This window comes from Camponotus vicinus, unplaced genomic scaffold (assembly GCF_025532165.1).
Source record: "Camponotus vicinus isolate PSW18456_S1 unplaced genomic scaffold, iyCamVici1.0 SCAF_3, whole genome shotgun sequence".
Lineage (NCBI taxonomy): Eukaryota > Metazoa > Arthropoda > Insecta > Hymenoptera > Formicidae > Camponotus > Camponotus vicinus.
Window position 1 is genome coordinate 13,439,071 of NW_028141967.1, and position 21,850 is coordinate 13,460,920.

Consider the following 21,850-nt stretch of genomic DNA (forward strand, 5'->3'; position numbering starts at 1 on the left):
CTGGGAGAGAGCATTGAATTTATAATTTGCCCTCCCCCTTTCTTCTTCCTCTCTCTACGGGTGGGCGGGGCCACGCCGCCCACCCGTCTTCCTCGGGGACCTGTTTCTAGCCGCCGGGGGTCCCCACCCCGCGGCGACTGGATCCCGAGGGAATACACACCGCCATCCCCTCTCGGTGGGGGTGGCTTGTGCAATCCTGTGGGAGGGAGGGGGAGAGAGATACGTCGCTCCCCCTCCTCTCTATCTGCTAAAACCAGGAGCCTCCCTACAGTAGTAGGGGTACTCTCGGACCTCCTCTTCCACCTCACAGTCGGAATCGTCGGGAGAGGGCCGGAGCCCTCTCCTATAACCCATCCCGTTCGTTTCCCACGTGTGGGGGGGGGCTAATTGTGACAGGGGTGGGAGCACAGACGGGGTAATATCCCGCAGAATTGCATCCCACTCCTTAGCGTCACCTCCTCCTAACAGGAGGTGAAGCCCCTCCTTGTAGTGTTCTGGCCAGGGGCCAGGAGTCTGGGGAGGAGGGTCTGTCTTCTTCCTCCCCGTCCGTCCCACGGTCGCTCTTAGCGGCCGCTTCCGCCTCATTGCGGCGGACCCTTTCCGCCTCCTCCTTCTGGAGCATTACTGCTTCGCAGAAGGAGGAGAAGGCGGACCACGCCTCTTCACTGCCGACCATTTGGCTGACCAAGGCCGGCAGCGAAAGGTCCTCCCCCACTACGTTTTTGAGGGTACAGCGCAGCGTGTCCCACACTGGACACTCCTCCAGTGTGTGCTGTGCCGTGTCCCTCCCGTGTCCACAGTGGTGGCAACCTGTGGTGCGCTCCCTTCCAATGCGACACAGATACTGGCCAAAACACCCGTGGCCTGTGAATATCTGCGTCGCACGGAAAGTGACCTTCCCCTGAGCCCTGCCCACCCATTCAACGAGACAGGGCCGGATGGCACTGACAGTCCTCTGACCCGGTGTTTGCTGGAGAGGTGGGCATCCGATCTCTCCAGCATGGACTGTCGGGCTTGGAGCCGGAAGACCTTACTAACCTAAACTAACCTAATCTAACCTCAAATTAGACCACAAAAATATTGTAATAACTCTGCTCCCTAGAGAAGCCTCCCTAAAGAACCATACTACAAGAGTAGATAGAGCTTACTTCTATAGTTAAAACTACAGAAGTAAATTTAATATTAGCTCTCCAACGTGTACAATAGAAGTAATTTACTCCCGGTATAAATTACTTCTGTAGTTTGAACTATGGAAGTAGGCAATACTTCTGAAGTAAGTCCGATTGATTTGGTGCACTCCAGCCTTAATCTCTTTGTGTTGCGTTCTTATTTGATTCGTTTATAGTTGTACACAGCTGTATAGTTAATTATAAGTAATGTAATTATTATGCACGTTGATTTAAATTCTCAATTTTCATATATAATCATTTTATTGATGTTATTTTTTTGTGTTATTAGTCTTGTATTTCTGTTCTCGAACAGGCTCAGATTATAACTTTGTATTATATAGCATTTACATGCAAAATTATTCTCTAATGTACTTGTGATTTTTGCAAATTATGATTATTATTATTGTAAGTTTCTTCAGATCGTCATCCCTAAATCATAATATCGAACAAACGTGCGTTCCATAAAACTGTTTAACTTATTTGTTTCTCAATTGTTTCTGCCGGTATACGAGGCGGGCGGGAAATGTTAAAGAAAGTCTATATCATATTATAAAGCCGTTAGATTTAGTCTTCTCAAATATTCTCAAACGAAACGTTATTTTTGCGGACAAAGGCAGATATTTTGATTTAGTTTTTCCGGGCTCTACGTCAAAAGGTCAATATCTAGATCAAGACAAACAGGATATCGTTGTTGATCTACGATTGGTCGAAATAATCGAATCCGGCTCGATGCCTTATTTGGATAATTCGGGAGCCTTATTCCTTGTTCTCAAATAAATTCACTGTACGACCAGAAGTCACACGGAACACACGCGTTCACTTTGGTCCATAAAAATATTACTTGTCTCGCGAGTTGAAGTTCGAAACGCGTTCGAGCGGTCCGTAAAAGAAGATTTGGTTTCCTTAAATAAAAATAATTTAACTCTCAGTGCGGACTCTACCCAGATAACACAGGACATCCTATGGACGTTTATTTTATGTCCATTTTACGTCCGCACGTCCATGGACATGAAATGGACGTCCATAGTACATCTGATTCCAGACATCCGTTAACGGCCAATATTTGGACGTCCATAAGATGTCCGGTCTTGGACATCAAAGTTTCGCGCGAGCACACAAGAACGTTAATTCGTTCGTTTACCGCTACGCGACGGGCGATGCGCTATCTTTCTCGTACTTAAGTTTTAGTTATGAGAATTATATAAAGTTTGCTAAAAGGGTAACAAATACGATTAAAAATATACTGTTCAATTTAATTTCTGATCTCATTGCAGGAGCTTCAGATATTAAATTGACTTTATAAATCGGACAAGTAAATGTCCGGCGAATAAACGAAAATAATCCATTACCTATTTAAACTTGTTTATTGCACTTTACATTTTAAATTACCTATTTAAAATGCAATAAGCAAATTTAAATATAAACGAAATTTTTATATGAAATTTTTATGTAAAATTTTATATAAAATAGATAAATTATATTATTTAATTATATTATTTAATTTTGTTGGGTCAAATGTTTTATATGTTATAAAAGCTGCATAATGCGATCTATTTATATATAATAAAAAATAATTTTATATATATGATTAAATTAGGTCAAAAGCCATACGTAATTATATCTACACAATTATATATAACTAAATATAAACATTTTCTGGGTTTTGATGTTTATTTTAACAATAATTTTGAAGAATAAAGCACTGAAAATGACGTCTATTTTAGATCCTTTTTAGATATTATTTTGGACGTCCAAAGTTGTGAAAAACCGACCTCCTATGGACGTCCAATGGGTGTCCGTCGAACTTAATTCAGACATCTTTTGGACGTCCCAATGTTCGAACTTGAACATTCATTGGACGTCCATGGAACGTCCATGTGCTATCTGGGTAGTGATTTCGTCTACCTCTCTCACCGACAAAAAAAATAAATATTTTTAATGCGGTCGTGTTAATCGAAGGCGCGGCTACATTTATACTTGCATATTGCACTTTACATTTTAAATAGGTAACAGACGGATTATTTTCGTTTATTCGCTGGACATTTACTTGTCCGACTTATAAAATCAATTTAATATCTAAAGCATTGAAATCAGAAATTAAATTGAATAGTATATCTTTAATCTTATTTGTTACTCTATGCAAACTTTATATAATTCTCATAAATAAAACTTAAATACGAGAAAGATAGCGCATCGCACGTCGCGTAGCGATAAACGAACGAACCAACACATCCTTGCGTGCTCGCGCGAAACTTTGACGTCCAAGACCGGACATCATATGGACATCCAAATATTGGCCGTTAACGGATATCTGGAATCAGACGTACGATGGATGTCCTGTACTATCTGGGAGTTTGTTTATATATATATATATATATATACATATATATATAATCATATACATACATCTACAGTGTATGTATGTATACATCATAATAAAATCGAGTTGCGTGAATCCCACACAGCACCAAGCCGTCTAAAAGTACTACTAAAACTGGACATTTTTTTGTCACAGACATCTTTTACTGACATCGTTAAGTCGACGGAAAGATGGCTAAAAATCGTCTCATGACCCGAATTCAGTGACTTTTTAGTCTTGTCCATATGATGACTAAAAGATGACTTGATTCATTCTATATAGATTATCGAAACTCGGTAGTAGGAATACTTCAATACACGCAATAAATGGACTATTTCTCCAATTTATCCGCCTAATTTCTAATAATCCGTTTAATATTTTGAATCTCAACAAGGAATCCAGATTATTAAATACATTATTTTAAATTCCATTTGTCAGAAATTAAACTGATAAACAGTAATGTCAGGAAAAGGATGCGGCTCACATGCATACAATCATTCTGCGTAGCACACGTATGTGGCTCTCTCTGATTGATGCGTGCGAGCAGTATCCTCTTTCTGGCATTACTGCTCGTAAAAGGCAAAAATATGCTTCAGATCTTATATTAATTACTAATTCTTTATATACATTTCGTGATAAATATTAAATACGAGATAAGTTAATAGTGGCTCGCCGCGTAGCGGCAAGCGAAGAAACACGTGCCACATACTATTATGTCTCTTTTATGTCATCTTTTTCGACAAAGCGAAAAGATGTCTTTATAGACATCTTTTCGTTTTGTCGAAAAGATAACTTAAAAAAGACATATTTTCGTTATCTTTTAGTATAATGTGCTGTGTGGGATGTTATTCCTTTTGGAAGATATATAGGAAAGCATGTAGCCCATATGAACAATGTTGTGAAATTGTGTTCAAACCACAGACTTCTATATATACTAGACTGCTAACTCCTTATATATAAGACGGCTTCGATTTTATGTACAAATTACAGATAGGTATATAAAGGTATTCTATTCTGCGCATGCGCTCTGCGATAACGCATGTTTATATGTATATACATACGCAAGCTAGGTTAAGTATATGATATATATCTATATCGATGGTATCTGCGCATGTGCAGAATAAGTCACGTTAGTACATAAAATGTGAGGACATTTTATATAAGCAAAATATGGGGAGTTAGCAATCTAGTTATATTAGAAGTCTGTTGTTCAAACATGCAATAAAGGAGACACATTTATCTATACGCTCAAATACGCTTAGATACGCGTGCGAGATAATAGAGCAGTAAAAATACACATATTGTCCAATTTCAACATATTGAACGCAATACAAAGTCTTTCTAAGTTGCTCTATGCATAAATTATACATAAATATTAGTATCGGTAATGACAGAACTAAAATTATCAATATTATCGATAATTTTGTCGATAATACCGACAATTTTAGTTCCGTTTAAATGAGGGCGCTAACCCGTCGGAGTTCGGCCGCGGTTCCAGCATCCTCCTAACGCTCATAATGTCGCTGAAGATAAGCCAAAAAATGATTTGAAATGTTTGTCTTTAGTGCATGTATTGTAACCAGAGAGAAGCCTGAGAGGGGCCACGCTGCCGTTTTTGAAACGCTTTTACTACATCGTACACTAGCGGCGCATGCATCCATTTTATGCCGCCTGGAACTACATGGCCACATCCACTTTTCAGTGCCATGATAAAACAGTCGATTGGTTCATGTCCGTGCTACATCCACAATTTATAGACCAGAAATACGTATCTCGCATATAAACGTAATTAATAATATACTTCGTTAGCGCGATTTCTCTTTTCCATTCAAGCATGTATTATAAACATCAATACATGCTATTAATGAAATAAGTTTATGTAATATACATTGTGTAGGATATTTTATTTTCGTGATAAAAAATAGAAAAGAGAGAGATAAAAATTATACAAAATTCAGTAAATTGAATTTTATTTGTTAAAAAACGGCCCTAGAAAAAAGACAATTATAGTCCATTTCCAGGAGATATCACACGTTTTGAACATTTGATACGCAATGTAATCCTTTTAAAAATAAATATAATATTGAATATGGAAACTAAGTTGTTTTATATTTCTTAATAGTTTATCTTATGGAACGCGTAATTTTAAAGTTAACGAGATTCTTGCGAAAAATCAAAAAATAATCATATTATAAACAATTCAACATTTGTCATTCGAATAATTTTCGATTAGATATAATTTTTTTACTTATCTAGCAATAAGGAAAAATTATCCGAATTATGTCATGCTTAATGTCATTTTAAACACAAAAATTTCATTAATCTATTTTAATTCCTTTCAAAAAGATTAAATAAAATACAAAAATTTTAGTTTTTATTTTATGGATATTTAAAGTTGTAAATTATTATAAGTAACGAAAAATTCCCGATATCATTAAAAGCGAGAGCGAGAACGAATAGAGCAAGGGAGATGATGTATCGTAAAAAGAGTTCCGAAATCTCTTACGCGATTTCTTAGAGATTCCCTTTCTCTATAGTATTTCACGAATATATGTCATCTTACTATAAAAAATAAAATGCATTTTATTCGTTTAAAAATAATGTTAATGGAATAACGAGAATTTTGCGATTAAAATGACATCAAACTCGACATAAATCGAACAGTTAAATGTAAGCAAAATTTTTATTATCAGACTAATTAAAAATTATCCGATTTATATCGTGTTTGGTGTCATTTTAATCGCAAAAATCTCATTAATTCATTAAAGTTATTTTCAAATCGATAAAATAAAAAATAAATGTTTTAATTTTTATTTTATAAGATGTTTATATTCTCGTGAATTGCGAATGGATAGAGAAAGCGAGGAAGCCGATTATGAGAGACTTCGAAACTCTTTGATGATAGGTCATCTTGCTCAATCTCTACTCGGTCTCGCTCCAGAAAAAGATAGGGCTGTATCTGGGAGGAGGTCGGACGTGTCTTTACGCCCATTTGATCAACGAGTGACAGAATCCATCCGTGGCAACAGCATTGACGCATATCCTGTAGAGACAGCATTCACACATTTTTCAGCCCAACGAATAATTGCTAAAAAACAATATTCGCGGACTAGAAAAATATGTGAGGCGCAAGTGGCTGGATCGGGAATCGAACCCGAGTCTTTCGCTTTCCGCAACTGCTCTAGACCACTGAGCTAGATCTCGCGTAAGAGATTTCGGAACTCTTTTTACGATACATCATCTCCCTTGCTCTATTCGTTCTCGCTCTCGCTTTTAATGATATCGGGAATTTTTTCGTTACTTATAATAATTTACAACTTTAAATATCCATAGAATAAAAACTAAAATTTTTGTATTTTATTTAATCTTTTTGAAAGGAATTAAAATAGATTAATGAAATTTTTGTGTTTAAAATGACATTAAGCATGACATAATTCGAATAATTTTTCCTTATTGCTAGATAAGTAAAAAAATTATATCTAATCGAAAATTATTTGAATGACAAATGTTGGATTGTTTATAATATGATTATTTTTTGGTTTTTCGCAAGAATCTCGTTAACTTTAAAATTACGTTCCATAAGATAAACTCTTAAGAAATATAAAACAATTTAGTTTCCATATTCAATATTATATTTATTTTGAAAAGAATTACATTGCGTATCAAATGTAGTGTTCAAAACGTGTGATATCTCCTGGAAATGGTCTATAATTATCTTTTTTCTAGGGCCGTTTTTTAACAAATAAAATTCAATTTACTGAATTTTGTATAATTTTCATCTCTCTCTTTTCTATTTTTTATCACGAAAATAAAATATCCTACACAATGTATATTACATAAACTTATTTCATTAATAGCATGTATTGATTTTATAATACATGCTTGAATGGAAAAGAGAAATCACGCTAACGAAGTATATTATTAAGAGGATGCCGGACCTTCCTGTATTACCGCTAAATTTTGTGCACAGAAAACTTTTTATTAGTTGCACAGAATAATAAATACTTCTCCACAATTAAATTACACATAGCAAGAAATATGAGAGTGAACCATTTTATGTTTAAAATAAAGAAAAAATAGAAAATTACAGTTTTCTTATCGGCTTCTGACATCAACTCGTAACAATATTAGCTGAATATAAAAGTTTTGTAGTTTGTACGTACAAAATAAGAGCACACTCAGCTCGGAATTTCCTGAAGGAATGTAAGTGAACAGTCAGAAATGCGTTTAGAAGCGTAGTAAAAAAAATTTCTGTGCAGAAAATTTTTGTGCATATGTGTGCGACATCGAGGCAGGAGAGTAAAACAGGCCCGTAGATTAGTTGCTCGATATCGAGACAGACGGCGCTAGAATCGGTTTATGTGACAAGGAGAGACAATCTCGTACCATCCTTCTCTTCTATTTCGCGTGTAATAGTATATGTCAGTATACATGTATGCGCACACTAAGGCATTATACTCTTGCGTTTTCTTTCTCGTATTGCGCGTCATAGATACTCGCTGTCGCGCGGCGCCGTAACAATCGTACGCGTAACAAGCTGCGTGAAAACAGCGTTACAACGTGTTACGTGGAAAATATTCTATGTAAGTTATACACAATATATATACACTATATATATATATATATATATATATATATATATATATATATACATATATACACGTACAGATTATATATTTTACTAGATGCAGTTTGCATATGCGCTCTAGTTATTAATTAAAAAAATACTTATTAAAAAATATTTATCCCAGAGGCGATTTATTCGTGGGCTGGTTGTTTTTAGAAATATTTCATACCAGATGCGGTTTGCATGTGCGATCTGATTATTAAAATATTTATTTCAGAGGCGATCTATTCGTGAGCTGATTATTTTTTTTTTAAATCCAGAGGCGATCTAATTCGTGTGCTGGTGTAAAAAAACCTACAGGCGATTTAATTCGTGTGCTGGTTATTCAAAAAAATCCAGAGGCGATTTATTCGTGGGCTGGTTGTTTTTAAAAATATTTTATACCAGATGCGGTTTGCATGTGCGCTCTGGTTATTAAAATATTTATGTCAGAGGCGATCTATTCATGAGCTGATTATTTTTTAAAAAAATCCAGAGGCGATTTAATTCGTGTGCTGGTTTAAAAGAAACCCAGAGGCGATTTAATTCGTGTGCTGGTTATTCAAAAAAATCCAGAGGCGATTTATTCGTGGGCTGGTTGTTTTTAGAAATATTTCATACCAGATGCGGTTTGCATGTGCGATCTGGTTATAAAAATATTTATTTCAGAGACGATCTATTCGTGAGCTGATTATTTTTTTTTTAAATCCAGAGGCAATCTAATTCGTGTGCTGGTTTAAAAAAACCCAGAGGCGATTTAATTCGTGTGCTGGTTATTCAAAAAAATCTAGAGGCGATTTATTCGTGGGCTGGTTGTTTTTAAAAATATTTTATACCAGATGCGGTTTGCATGTGCGCTCTGGTTATTAAAATATTTATGTCAGAGGCGATCTATTCGTGAGCTGGTTATTTTTTAAAAAAATCCAGAGGCGATCTAATTCGTGTGCTGGTGTAAAAAAACCTAGAGGCGATTTAATTCGTGTGCTGGTTATTCAAAAAAATCCAGAGGCGATTTATTCGTGGGCTGGTTGTTTTTAAAAATATTTTATTACCAGATGCGGTTTGCATGTGCGCTCTAGTTATTAAAATATTTATTTCAGAGGCGATATATTCGTGAGCTGATTATTCAAAAGAAAAAAACATCCAGAGGCGATTTAATTCGTGTGCTGATTTGAAAAAAACTCAGAAGCGATTTAATTCGTGTGCTGATTATTTGAAAAGTATTTCAGAGGCGATTTAATTCGTGTGCTGATTATTCGAAAAGTCTTCCAGAGGCGATTTAATTCGTGTGCTGGTTATTCGAAAAGTCTTCCAGAGGCGATTTAATTCGTGTTCTGGTTATTCAAAAAAAATCCAGAGGCGATCTAATTTAATTTGTATGCTGGTTATTTAAAAAAAAAATTCGAGAAGCGATCTTAATTTATGTGCTGGTTACTAAAAATGTTTTACATCAGATACGATTTGCATGTACATTCTGGTAGCGAAATTTAAACGAAATTTAATTCAGAGATCATAAAGACACTGCCTCAATTAAAAGGCATATTTGATAAGAATAAAAATCCAGATGAGATGAATCATTGGACCGATTTTTACGCGTCATAAGAGATGATTCTTATTTTGAAAGCGTGCTATATTTCGATAATTCTTATATAATTGCAGCATGTCACATAGCGACAAAAGCTAACAAATTATTGGAGCAAATTATAGTGATTGCTGGCGATTTTTTTTGATGACAAGCTTCGAATGTACGATAGCCTACCCGGCTGTACATATGATAAATTGGTGCCTAAAAAAAAATTACTTTCATCGCCGTTGCCTACAAATAATATAATATTTAAAAAGCTTTAACAACCTGATAGCATATGCTGTGAAATTTATGCTGCAGCTTTCGCTATACTACTATAAACTATAGCCTTAGAAGGAAATCCTTGTAAGGAAAAATATTTCAATAATGTGTAAAATGTATGAAGCAACATTTTTTTTTAAATTATAGCAGAAAATTAATTATCTTTTCCAAATTGGTAAATTATTCATATATCATATTTTACATTTATCATATCTGATCACGATATTCTAATATCGTTAGAATATCGTTAGAAAAAGACGTCTCAATCTCGTTTGCATATATCGGAGAGACGAAAAAAATATACATATTATGGTTGCGGGAATGGGCGATGAAGGGGCCCATTATATTATCGATATAAATCTATTATTTCGATGCTTTTGAGGCAAAGAATGTAGTGTGAAAATATTTATAAATATTATTTATAAATTTTACGAATATACATTACATCAAACAATTTGCATAATACATTTTATATTGTTGTTAGTTTTTGATTATACAAACGTCGTACATAAATTGTAACTTGTAGAAAGTTATATGCAAATATCCTTTTTATTGTATGTATACAGAATGTCGCAGAGTACTATATATAAGCGCTTGTGAGGAGCGCAGTAAATTGAACAAAAAGTCCCATAGCATTTTACGATTTTCGTAATAATAATAGAAATATTAAATAAAATCGGAAATATGTATCTGCTTGTGTGTGTGAGAGAAAAAGAGAGAGAGAGAGAAGCATTCGGCCGTTCGAGCTATCGCACGGTCCAGCGTGTTGGACATTTTGTTGGCGCGCGACAAGGGAAGGGACAGCGGGGCACGCCGTTGCCACTCGTTACACCATCATCGCCACGCCGCGCTGTCCCTCCCCTTGCCGCGCGCCGACAAAAAGCCCTGACACGCTGGATCATGCGATAACTCGAACGGCCGAATGCTTCTCTCTTTCTCTTCTTCTCTCTCACATACACAGATACATATTTCCGATTTTATTTAAATTTCTATTATTATTACGAAAATTGTAAAATGCTATGAGACTTTTTTGTTCAATTTACTGCGCTCCTCACAAGCGCTTATATATAGTACTCTGCGACATTCTGTATACATACAATAAAAAGGATATTTGCATATAACTTTCTACAAATTACAATTTATGTACGACGTTTGTTAAATCGATATAATCAAAAACTAACAATATAAAATGTATTATGCAAATTGTTTGATGTAATGTCGTATATTCATAAAATTTATAAGTAATATTTATAAATATTTTCACAATATATTTTTATTATATATATAAAGAGACATAGCTAATGAGAGCAATGATAGAATTGTATTTAAATATGTATGCAATAAAGACAGATCTATATTCTAAAATCGTTGCTTGTGCGAGACGATAGAGCAGTAGAAATGCGACATATTTTTTGTTTCAATATAAATACAATTAAACACAATACAAAAAAAGCTTGTATTTCACATTGCTCTTTTTAAAATATGTATGTCTTTCTACTCTAGATAATACTGTCGGTAACATAACTATAAGTGTTGGTAATGTACCGACGCTTTTAGTTATGTTAAAATGAGGGCGCCTACCCGTCAGAGTTCGGCCGCGACTCCGGCATCCTCTTAATTACGTCTATATGCGAGACGTATTTTTGGTCTATAAATTGTGGATGTAGCACGGACATGAACCAATCGACTGTTTTATCATGGCACCGAAAAGTGGATGTGGCCATGTAGTTCCAGGCGGCGTAAAATGGATGCACGCACCGCTAGTGTACGACGTAGTAAAAGCCCACGGAACATGACATCCATTGGAGGTCCATATAACCTCCATACCTCCATGCGACCTTTATCTCCACGGTGGATGTTCAATGGATCTCTAATAGAAATCCATATTATCTCCATGGTAGATGTCGTTTGTAAATCCATCATAGATATCCATTAGACGTCGGTTATGGATGTAAGATAGATGTGTACACATTTCTCTTAACATAAAGTAAAAATGTAATTTCTAAGTATTATTTAAAATTCTCACCTAGTATTTTGAGAATATATTGAAAATTTGTAGTATTCCATATTTTATTTTTAGCATTTTAAAAATTTTTACACAAAATTTAAATTTTTATTAAAAACTTGTAATAAACTCTAAATATCTTTATAATTAACAAAATTTTAATACTAAAAAATTTTCTTTGATGATAAAATTTTTTTACATAATTTATAATATATATTATTATATTAGAAAATATAAAACCTTTAATTTTTTAATTAAAACTAAAGCTAGCTAAATTCATTATATATAATTGTATTTTGTAAAATTATGGTAGCTCTTGTTAATATAATTATTTTTATTATTTTTAAAAAAATAAATAAAATACATTAAACAATTTTCATCTAAACAAATTATGTTTTTTATCTTCATTATTTTTCTTAATATTTGTAAATAAAAATTAATATAGTTTTTGTAATAATTATATATATATATTGTGACGTTGCCGTCCCAAGGCGCATCCATCCGCCCCGGAAATCTTGATGGAGCGCGAGCCGAGCGGCCGCGCCAGAAACAGATTGCGAGAGCCGTATCGAAATCTCCGGAGAGACGAGCTATTGTTATAATTTTGCGTCATTACTAATTCTTTTTTTGTATTATTTTGTACGTCGGGCAACCCGCTGGAAAACAACCGGAAGAGGCAGAAGAAGAATCCTTTTTGCGACAACCGGTACGACATTTACGACCTCCGATTTGAGAGCGGAGGTAGCGCCCGAGGATCAGGACAGCACAGAGTCGCGGGTGGAATTCTCCCCCGCGAAAAGAGGATGAACAGCGGAAAACTAAACAGCTGTCAAGGACCGGAATCGCAGGGCCCGGTCGGCGCTACCATCCGAGGATGGAGGACGAACAATCGGCATAAAAGAAGACCGCCGATAGCAGGGTCATCGAAATTATGATTTTCGAATTGTCGGGGCCGTAACGGCCCCCGATACGGCGTTGTTGCGGGGCGTTGTTGCGGGGCGTTGTTGCGGGGCGCATTAATATCTCGCGTGTCGCGGCGCTATTGGCCGCGAATCCGCGCACCCCTGCGCGCAGGATTGACGCCGCTATCGACCCTGGATCGCGAGATCCAGGGATACACTCTGTCGCGGGCGCTCGGCTCAAGTAGTCTACTTCTTTTGTCGTTTCGTGTGTCGTGAGCTTGTCGAAGATCGAGGACCTGGGAGGACGGCACCGAGGACCACCCCTTGATCTGAGACCAGGACCTGTCGGTGAAGTTGCCCATCGCATAATTGTAAGCCACGTACGCGATTCCGTCCGCGGACCGGCTGCTCTGTCGCCGTCGCCATTTTCGTGTCTTGTTGTCGCTCGGTCTTTGTACCGAGCTTTCAATTTTCGTGTATTTCGGGCGACCGGAGACAAGCGACCGAGGCATCAAGGACAATCGTAACGTCGGCCGTAGTCGATAAGGAACTGTTCGTCTCTCTTCGGGATTCGGGGTGTTGTAAAACGCGTAGCGACCGGCTCTCGTATATCGACCACATGCACGGTAAATCGCGGGGGGATTGCATTCGCTTTCCGTGCGGTCGAAAAGAATTGTCGACGCCGCGTCAAACATCCCCGCAATCGATCTTCGTGCGACTTTCGTTATTAATTAGCGTGTACGTGAGTGTGTGACCGTGTGCGTATCGTGACGTTGCGAATGTCGTGCTGTCCTTGTCGCGCTCGTTACGTGTATGATTTGCGCTTATTCCGAGATATTTGTCGTGCGTGTGAATGTGCCGCGGTGTACGATAAATTACGATAAATTAAGAAATCGCCGAAATTCGAGAACTGCGCGTGAGTAAAAAGGCGTTACGCCGAAAGGAAAGTAAGCGGCGTCCGACGGCCATCGAATATCGATCGCATCGACCGTGTTCGTCGCAAGCGAGATTTCCCGTCTTCGCAAATTGTTGAATTATTCGCGCTCCATTATTAAGCCTCTTTTCGAACATATTGTTGTTGACTAAAAGAGCGAGAGAAAGAATAATGTAAAAAGATCTGTAAAATAGAATCGTCGATGAGAACGTCGAAATTTCCGTTACGTTTTCGAAACGCCGTTCGGCCTCGCAAAGTCCGGCCATAAAAACGGGCCAGGAGAACTACAAATATCAGCGCTTTCTTGGGGTCTCGATTTCGTGTTGTTATTCTTATCACCGCTCTATGGAGGAATTATCTGTTATATATTCCGTTATTTCGAATTTTCGAAGTTATGTTAACCGCAGTTATATTTCGTTAGTTCAGATTTGCTAATTCATGTTATTATTATTTCTTTCTTCAATTCGTTACTTCTTTTACTTTATATTCTTTTTTTTATATTTATTTTCTTGAATAAATTTGTTATTTCTCTTTATTCTAAATTCGCGTAATTTATTTAGATGTTGGCTGTGATTGTTGAATTGTCTCGCCTGCCCGATCTTTCCAATTTCGAGGAGCCTCGTAATCAAGGATTATAGCAAACTTTCCCCTAACCCTGCCCCTCTACCGTTAGGCGAGCTAGTCGGTCCGTGGCGAAAAAGGCCCGTGTTTGTCGCGAATTGATACGTGAAAGACCGTATCTGGTGCCCACTTCGAGATATCGGCTACGGCCTCCGCTTCGCCGCGGCTCGCGCAGGAGCACTCTCCATCCCGGCTCCCCCGAACGCGAGTACCTTTTCCCTCTCTCTTTTTGACGACGTTTTCGCTCTCCATATTTCTCTCTTCCATCCGAGGAAAATTCTTTGAAATTGAAAAATACGTTGCAATATACAGGGTGTCAGTGAAATTTTAGCCCATACGAAGTAAGGAGGTAGATTGGCTCAAATTAAGAAGGAAGGACTTGTACTGTTTTGTGATATTCGTAATAATTAACGAAAAATTAAATAGAGAATATCGGCCAATCTGCGTGAGTAGAAGCGCGCGGCGACGAGAGTCGTCCCACTGTAATCTTATACTAGGCGCGCGGCGAAGCGATGGGCGGATCGCTCTCCGAGACATGATGGTGGCGTGCGATATATCGCAATACCGCGCCGAAAAATGACCCATTCTTTTAGTGGCGAGAAAATGATGCGCTATCATTTCCACACCACCTTGCGGTAGATAGCATGGTGCGCTTTTTTTATAGCGGTTTCCCCCATAGGCTTATTCCACTCTCAATTTAAATATTTGTGAAAATTTGTTCAAAATGCCGTTACTGTACGCTGAATGTATCGTAAATGTAAAAAATTGATTATGACAGTACCTTCACAAAAATTGATTTGTGGTTGAAAATCCCTCGATAAAATGTATTGCACACGTTGGTAATGATACGGGCGTAATGCGTTACACGTAAAGCGTGATGTACCACGAAAAACCAAATTCATGTGCCACAGGACGCACGCTAGTTCCAGGATTTTCATAAAATGCTTCGAGAATCCTTTCTTCATCTCGTACACGAACACACACTGCTGGACCGGTTATCCCGATATTATGCACGATACCCAGTTTCACATAATTATTGCACAACACGTAAAACTGTACGTCCACTTGGTTTTCGTGCATGCCCGGAAAATCATTCCATGAAAATTACGGCCGCGCGATAAGTATTTTCTCCAGCTAGCCCGTATGCCACAATCATATCCGTATATTCCTGCAGAGTACACTTCATTTTCACTGTTAATTTACTGCGCGAACACAAGTTTTTTACTAAAACCGTCTGAGTTCTCGCAGGCTGTTGCCAGAGTGCATACGCCAGCAGCACGCAACTACAGCTGAGCGGATATGCGAGTGTAAGCGTACGTGTGAGCTCGGCGCCTGCGCATTATGATTATACTCACATGTCCGCTCAGCTGTAGTTGCGTGCTGCTAGCGAATGCACTTTGGCAACAGCCTGCGAGAGCTAAGACGCTTTTAATAAAAATCTTGTGTTCGCGCAGTAAATTAACAGTGAAAATGAAGTGTACTCTGCAGGAATATACGGATATGATTGTGGCATACGGGCTAGCGGGAGAAAATATTTATCGCGCGGCCGTAATTTACGTGGAATGATTTTCCGGGCGTGCACGAAAACCAAGTGGATGTACAGTTTTACGTGTTGTGCAATAATTATGTGAAACTGGGTATCGTGCATAATATCGGGATAACCGGTCCAGCAGTGTGTGTTCGTGTACGAGATGAAGAAAGGATTCTCGAAGCATTTTATGAAAATCCTGGAACTAGCGTGCGTCCTGTGGCACATGAATTTGGTTTTTCGCGATACGCGGTACATCACGCTTTACGTGTAACGCATTACGCCCGTATCATTACCAACGTGTACAATACATTTTATCGAGGGATTTTCAACCACGGATCAATTTTTATAAAGGTACTGTCATAATCAATTTTTTACATTTACGATACATTTAGCGTACAGTAACGGCATTTTGAACAAATTTTCACAAATATTTAAATTGAGAGTGGAATAGGCCTATGGGGGAAACCACTATAAAAAAAGCGCACCATGCTATCTACCGCAAGGTGGTGTGGAAATGATAGCGCATCATTTTCTCGCCACTAAAAGGACGGGTCATTTTTCGGCGCGGTATTGCGATATATCGCACGCCACCATCATGTCTCGGAGAGCGATCCGCCCATCGCTTCACCGCACGCCTAGTATAAGATTACAGTGGGACGACTCTCGTCGCCGCGCGCTTCTACTCACGCAGATTGGCCGATATTCTTTATTTAATTTTTCGTTAATTATTACGAATATCACAAAACAGTACAAGTCCTTCCTTCTTAATTTGAGCCAATCTACCTCCTTACTTCGTATGGGCTAAAATTTCACTGACACCCTGTATATATATATATATATATATATATATATATATATATATATATGAAGAATAGAAAATAGATGAATAAGATCACTAAGAAACAGTGTTTCATTGATCTCCAGAAAAAACGCTTATCTTTTGTTACTTTATCTTATATCACTAATTATAGTCAGTGGAAGTAAAATTTCACTGTAAAATCAGTAATCGCTGATCAGTTCGTTCGTTTATCGCTATGGTGCGCTCTTTTTCTCGTACTTGAATTTTAGTCATGAGAATTATATAAAGTTTGCAAAGGGCGACAGATAAAATTAAAAGTATTACTTCGATCTAATTTCTGATACAGTTTCAATAGAGGAACTTCAGATATTAAATTAATTTTATAAGTCGGACAAGTAAATATCCGGCCATGTAATAAACGACAATGATCCATTCATTATCTATTTAAATAAAATAAATCATCATCTATTTAAGATGCATGTTCAATAGGCACGTAAGTATAAATAGAATTTTTAATTTTATACGAAGTAAATAAATTATAATCTGATATTATTGATTAAAACAGTAAATATTACTAATACTTTTAGTAGAATATTATTGATTTACAGTTACCTATAATAACTTATAATTGCTGTACTAGTGATTCTATTTACTGTTTTCACCGATAATACTGATTCACTTTTAGAGAGTGTGTACGAATGCATTATTTTATTAATTTTATGAGAAAGCAAACGTTTAACGAATAAAAGAAGAAAACGTATTTTAAGCATATTTTAAACGGTTTTTAAACTCTTTTTTTTATCAGAAAAGAAACGTATCCCTTAACGTTTTTCAAGTGGACATTTTAACCAATCAGAAACGTTTTCAAGAGTCGGTTATAAAACGTTTCAAAAAAATTTGTGAGACATTTTTGAAAAGAATATGTGCTACCTGGGGCTCTAGTTAATGTCTATATGATGTCCATATGACGTTCAGAAACGAATTTTTATAACCTCTAGTTAATGTCTATATGACGTCCAAGTGGCATCTATGAATATGTCTAATGGATGTCGAATGGAAGTAAGAAATGTGAAACTGTGAATTCTAATAGACGTCTATAGGAGATTGCATGGACGTCTAATAAAGGTTTCGAATCTCCATGATGGACATCTACTGGACATCCATTAGAGGTTTTTGGGTAATTATTTACTTATTTACTTATTTACTTAGGACTACCTCCCAACTTCAATAATTCTCACATATGTTATCAAGATCATCACTTTGAGTAATGTTATGAAGGTTTTAGTCGGCGGTCATTGTTTATTAAAAAGATATAAACAAAAGAAGTTTCATAAGTTCATTAATACATTTATCGAAAGAAAAGTCAATTGTTGCATAATTTCACATAGATTTGTAACTTTCTATGCAAAATGAAGTGTATCCCGCATCACAAACACAGGTTGGGTTAGGTTATATCTTTTGAAAGTGGTGTTTCCGCAGGCAGGCGGAACATACTGTACCTACGCATGTACTTCCTAAGATGAAGCAAAATTTACTCTTAATGGAGGTCAAGATTAAGTGAACTTTACTTCATCTTGGAAAGTACATGCGTGGACAGTGTGTTCCGCCCCCCCTGCGGGGGGGCTCCACTTTCAAAAGATATAACCTAACCCAACCCATGTTTGTGATGCGGGATACACTTCACTTTGCGTAGAAAGTTACAAATGTAACTTTTTCACGCACAAATAGTTTAATAACTCATCATATTTTGTTGTTAAAGCGAGAAACTCGTAGAACTTCATGTTAACTATACAACAATCTGTCTTGTACTAACTCACCTTTTCTTAAATATTTTCAAAGTCATAAGAAATATCAAAAACATAGAAGCCTATCATTGTTCCACTATCTGATTTCAATATAAGAAAGATAAACAACGTCAAACGACAACATAGTTTGTATATGGTGTCATAAAGTTACATATTATTCATTAGACATTTTTTGTTTATAACTTTTTAATAAACAATGACCGCTGACTAAAACCTTTACAACATTACTCAGAGTGATGATCTTGATAACATATGTAAGAATTATTGAAATCGGGAGGTGATTCGTATAAGTAAATAATTACCGGTTTTTGTTCCGTGTGGGGTAGATGGAAAGTAAATAGACAATTTTTTACTTGTCCACTTAATTTCAAATAATCTTTAATTTTCTGAATATCTGATTGGGATCTGCATCTGAAATTAAACTGATTGAAAAAATATTAAATTTTTATATTAAATAGTTTTATCTTTTGAAGGTTTTATATGCATTCATAATGGAAACTTGAATACAAATTTTTGTTTGGTTTTGCTGCAAGCAAAGAGCATGTATGTAATAATATGTTGCAATAATATTTTACTACACTGTTGTAATATTGCACAGTAAATATTGAAATAGCGGTGACCTCACCGATTTGATGTATGTTATCAAGATCACTGTCCTGAGTAAAAAGGTTTTAGGCTCATTGTTTTTTAAAAAGTTATAAGTAAAAAAAATTTTACATAATTTTCAAACATCATGTACGTTTTACAAAATAAATCTCTACCAGATTCTTTTATGTGTGGTAAATGAAACGAGTGGACGGGGAAAGAGTCTGCCCATTCCCCTATATCTCCACCCTGAAAAAAAGTTTCTGTACAATATGCAAGCACAATGCAATTTGAGTTATATAATGTAACTCAAACACAATTTTAATTGTTAATCAAAAGTAGTTTGCTCTACATTTAATCATGGCCAATCTACATGGCCTTCCCTTCGTCTTGCAAAGTATATGCGTGGACACAGTAGATTTCGCCCTTCTTACTGGGAGGCTTCACTTTTAGAAGATATAACCTAACAAACCTAATTTCGATTTTAAGTCACAAATAGGTTTGGGTTTAGGTTATATCTTTTGGAAGTGAAGCCCCTCATAAGAGAGGCAGAACCCACTGTGCCCACACATATATTTTACAAGACGAAGTAAAGTTTAATATAAATGTATCAAGGAACGGCGAGTGACTTAGGCAAAGTAATTGTCTATTGAGTCATGGATCCCGAGATCGAATCTCGGTACGGCTGCCCCATTATTCTTCCCTTGTCGGAAGAATAACATATTCTACTCTACCTAACTATAACAGCATGAACAGGATTCATCCGCTCCTTGTCAATCAAATAAGAGACAAGACAAAATAAATGTATCAAAATTCCAAACATTTCAATTACACTCGTCAACAAAATTATCGCATAGGTAATTTCATGTCAAATTTTCGCATAACTTCAAATTAGGGCTGTTATTTTTGACAACTTCGAAGATTCGAAGCTTCGAAAGAATTCGAAACTTCGAAGTTTTCTAAGAAAAAAATGAAGTTTGTATGATTTTTTTTCGCGGAGTTACGAGTTGTGTGTATGTATGTGTGTGTGTGTGTCTGCGTGTGTGTGTATGTGTGTATGTTGGAGGACGGGAATGTGGAAATGTTCACATTTAAAAATATGTATTGCCGCCTCGTCTTCGGATAATCTCTTGCAGACGCTCATGCATATCGTTGCAAGCTCTAATTATTGCCTGAGGAATTTCATTCCATATTTGATTTAGCACTATGATCATTTCCACATTCCCGTCCTCCAACACATACACACACGATGCGACAAATCCAAATGCAGCAACCTCCTCGTGGTGCGCATCAGGTAATGCTAATGTTGGCGGTAAATGAACAAAAATGTATAGGTAACTTTGATGTATCATAACTTCGCGAAAAATAATCGAACAAACCATTTTTTTTAATTCACACATAAAAGTCCATATTTTACGATGATTATCATGAAATTTGCGAAAAAAATTTATTCCACCCCGTGGAGTGCGTCAAATTATGCAATTTTTTGAAGATGAAACACGTCCTTACTTTTAAGGAGATGACGAGAGGGGGGGAGGATAAATTCTAAATCTGACAAATGATTTTTAAAATAGAGGCTTTAAGCTTGAGAATGAAAAACAAAATTTTTCAAATACGACCATTTTTGACGGAGATATACTTATTTGAAGTTATGCGAAAATTTGACATGAAATTATCTATGCAATAATTTTGTTGACGAGTGTATTTCAAAGAACTAAATCGTAATTATATAAAACTTATTTTGTTAATAACTTTGTAACAAACAACGAGTGACGGCTAAAACTTTTTGCAAGTTAGTCAGAATAATGTTCTCCACAATATATGTCAAGGCCATTGAAATCTGTGAGATCCCTTCTAACATCAATATTTATTCAAACAATAGATCCTCGCAAAGTTGCTGCAATATTTTGTGTTGTATAGGGTAAAATTGTTGGGTCAATTGTTAATATAAGTTATAATTAGGATAATTTATTTAATAAAATATACATTTTTTAAATTTCATTTTAAAGACAAAAATAATAAAAAAGAAGAAAAATATAAAAAAGATTAAGGAAGAAAGAAAGACGAATAGAAAGAAAATAAAAAAAGAAAAGAAAGAAGAAGATAAAAGAAAAAAGAAATAGATTAAATAAATGAAAAAAAAAAGAAAATATAGCAGAAAAAGAGAAGAAGAAAACGAAAAAAGAAAGTAAGACAAAAAACAGTCAAAAAAGAGAAAAAAGGAAAGAGAATGAAAGAAAAGGAAATAAGAACAAAAGAAGCTAATGTGATAATGACAGTGCTTTTTAAAGATATTCGTAAGATACCGTTCAAGTGAAATATTACATATTTATAGCAAACTATATAGATATAGATTAGTAAAATTTTAACCAGATGATATTTTTTCAACGATATACATGATCACATTCGCAATTAACACTTCATGTATTTTCCTTGTAAGATGAAATATTTTCTGTCTTAGATTACAGGTAATTTCACATAGTTAAATTTATTCTACAGGTTAACACTTGGAAATTGATATTAGATTCAAAGTAAAACACATGATAAATCAAGTACTCAAGTATACATAAAAAAAATCGTTATCAAGTTTGGAAACAATAACAATCTTGGAGAAATCACATTGATCGAACACATTTCTATATGGTACGACGCATAATGGAGTTTTGTTATACTATAATATAATTGTTA

General features: G+C 36.0%; 1 protein-coding gene across 11 annotated transcripts in view; it reads left to right on the forward strand.

Annotated features, from left to right (window-relative positions):
* The window catches only part of Rh50 (Rhesus blood group-associated glycoprotein Rh50), a 415,396-nt gene that overhangs the window by 129,482 nt on the left and 264,064 nt on the right, over positions 1-21,850 (forward strand). Inside the window, exon 1 of one of the 11 annotated variants that reach the window (XM_083092856.1) lies at positions 21,663-21,805. The exons of the other annotated variants lie outside the window; for them this stretch is intronic. The gene's annotated coding sequence lies outside the window, so the exon portion shown is untranslated. Of the gene's footprint in view, positions 1-21,662; positions 21,806-21,850 lie in introns of those variants that run through there. 11 annotated transcript variants of the gene reach the window in all.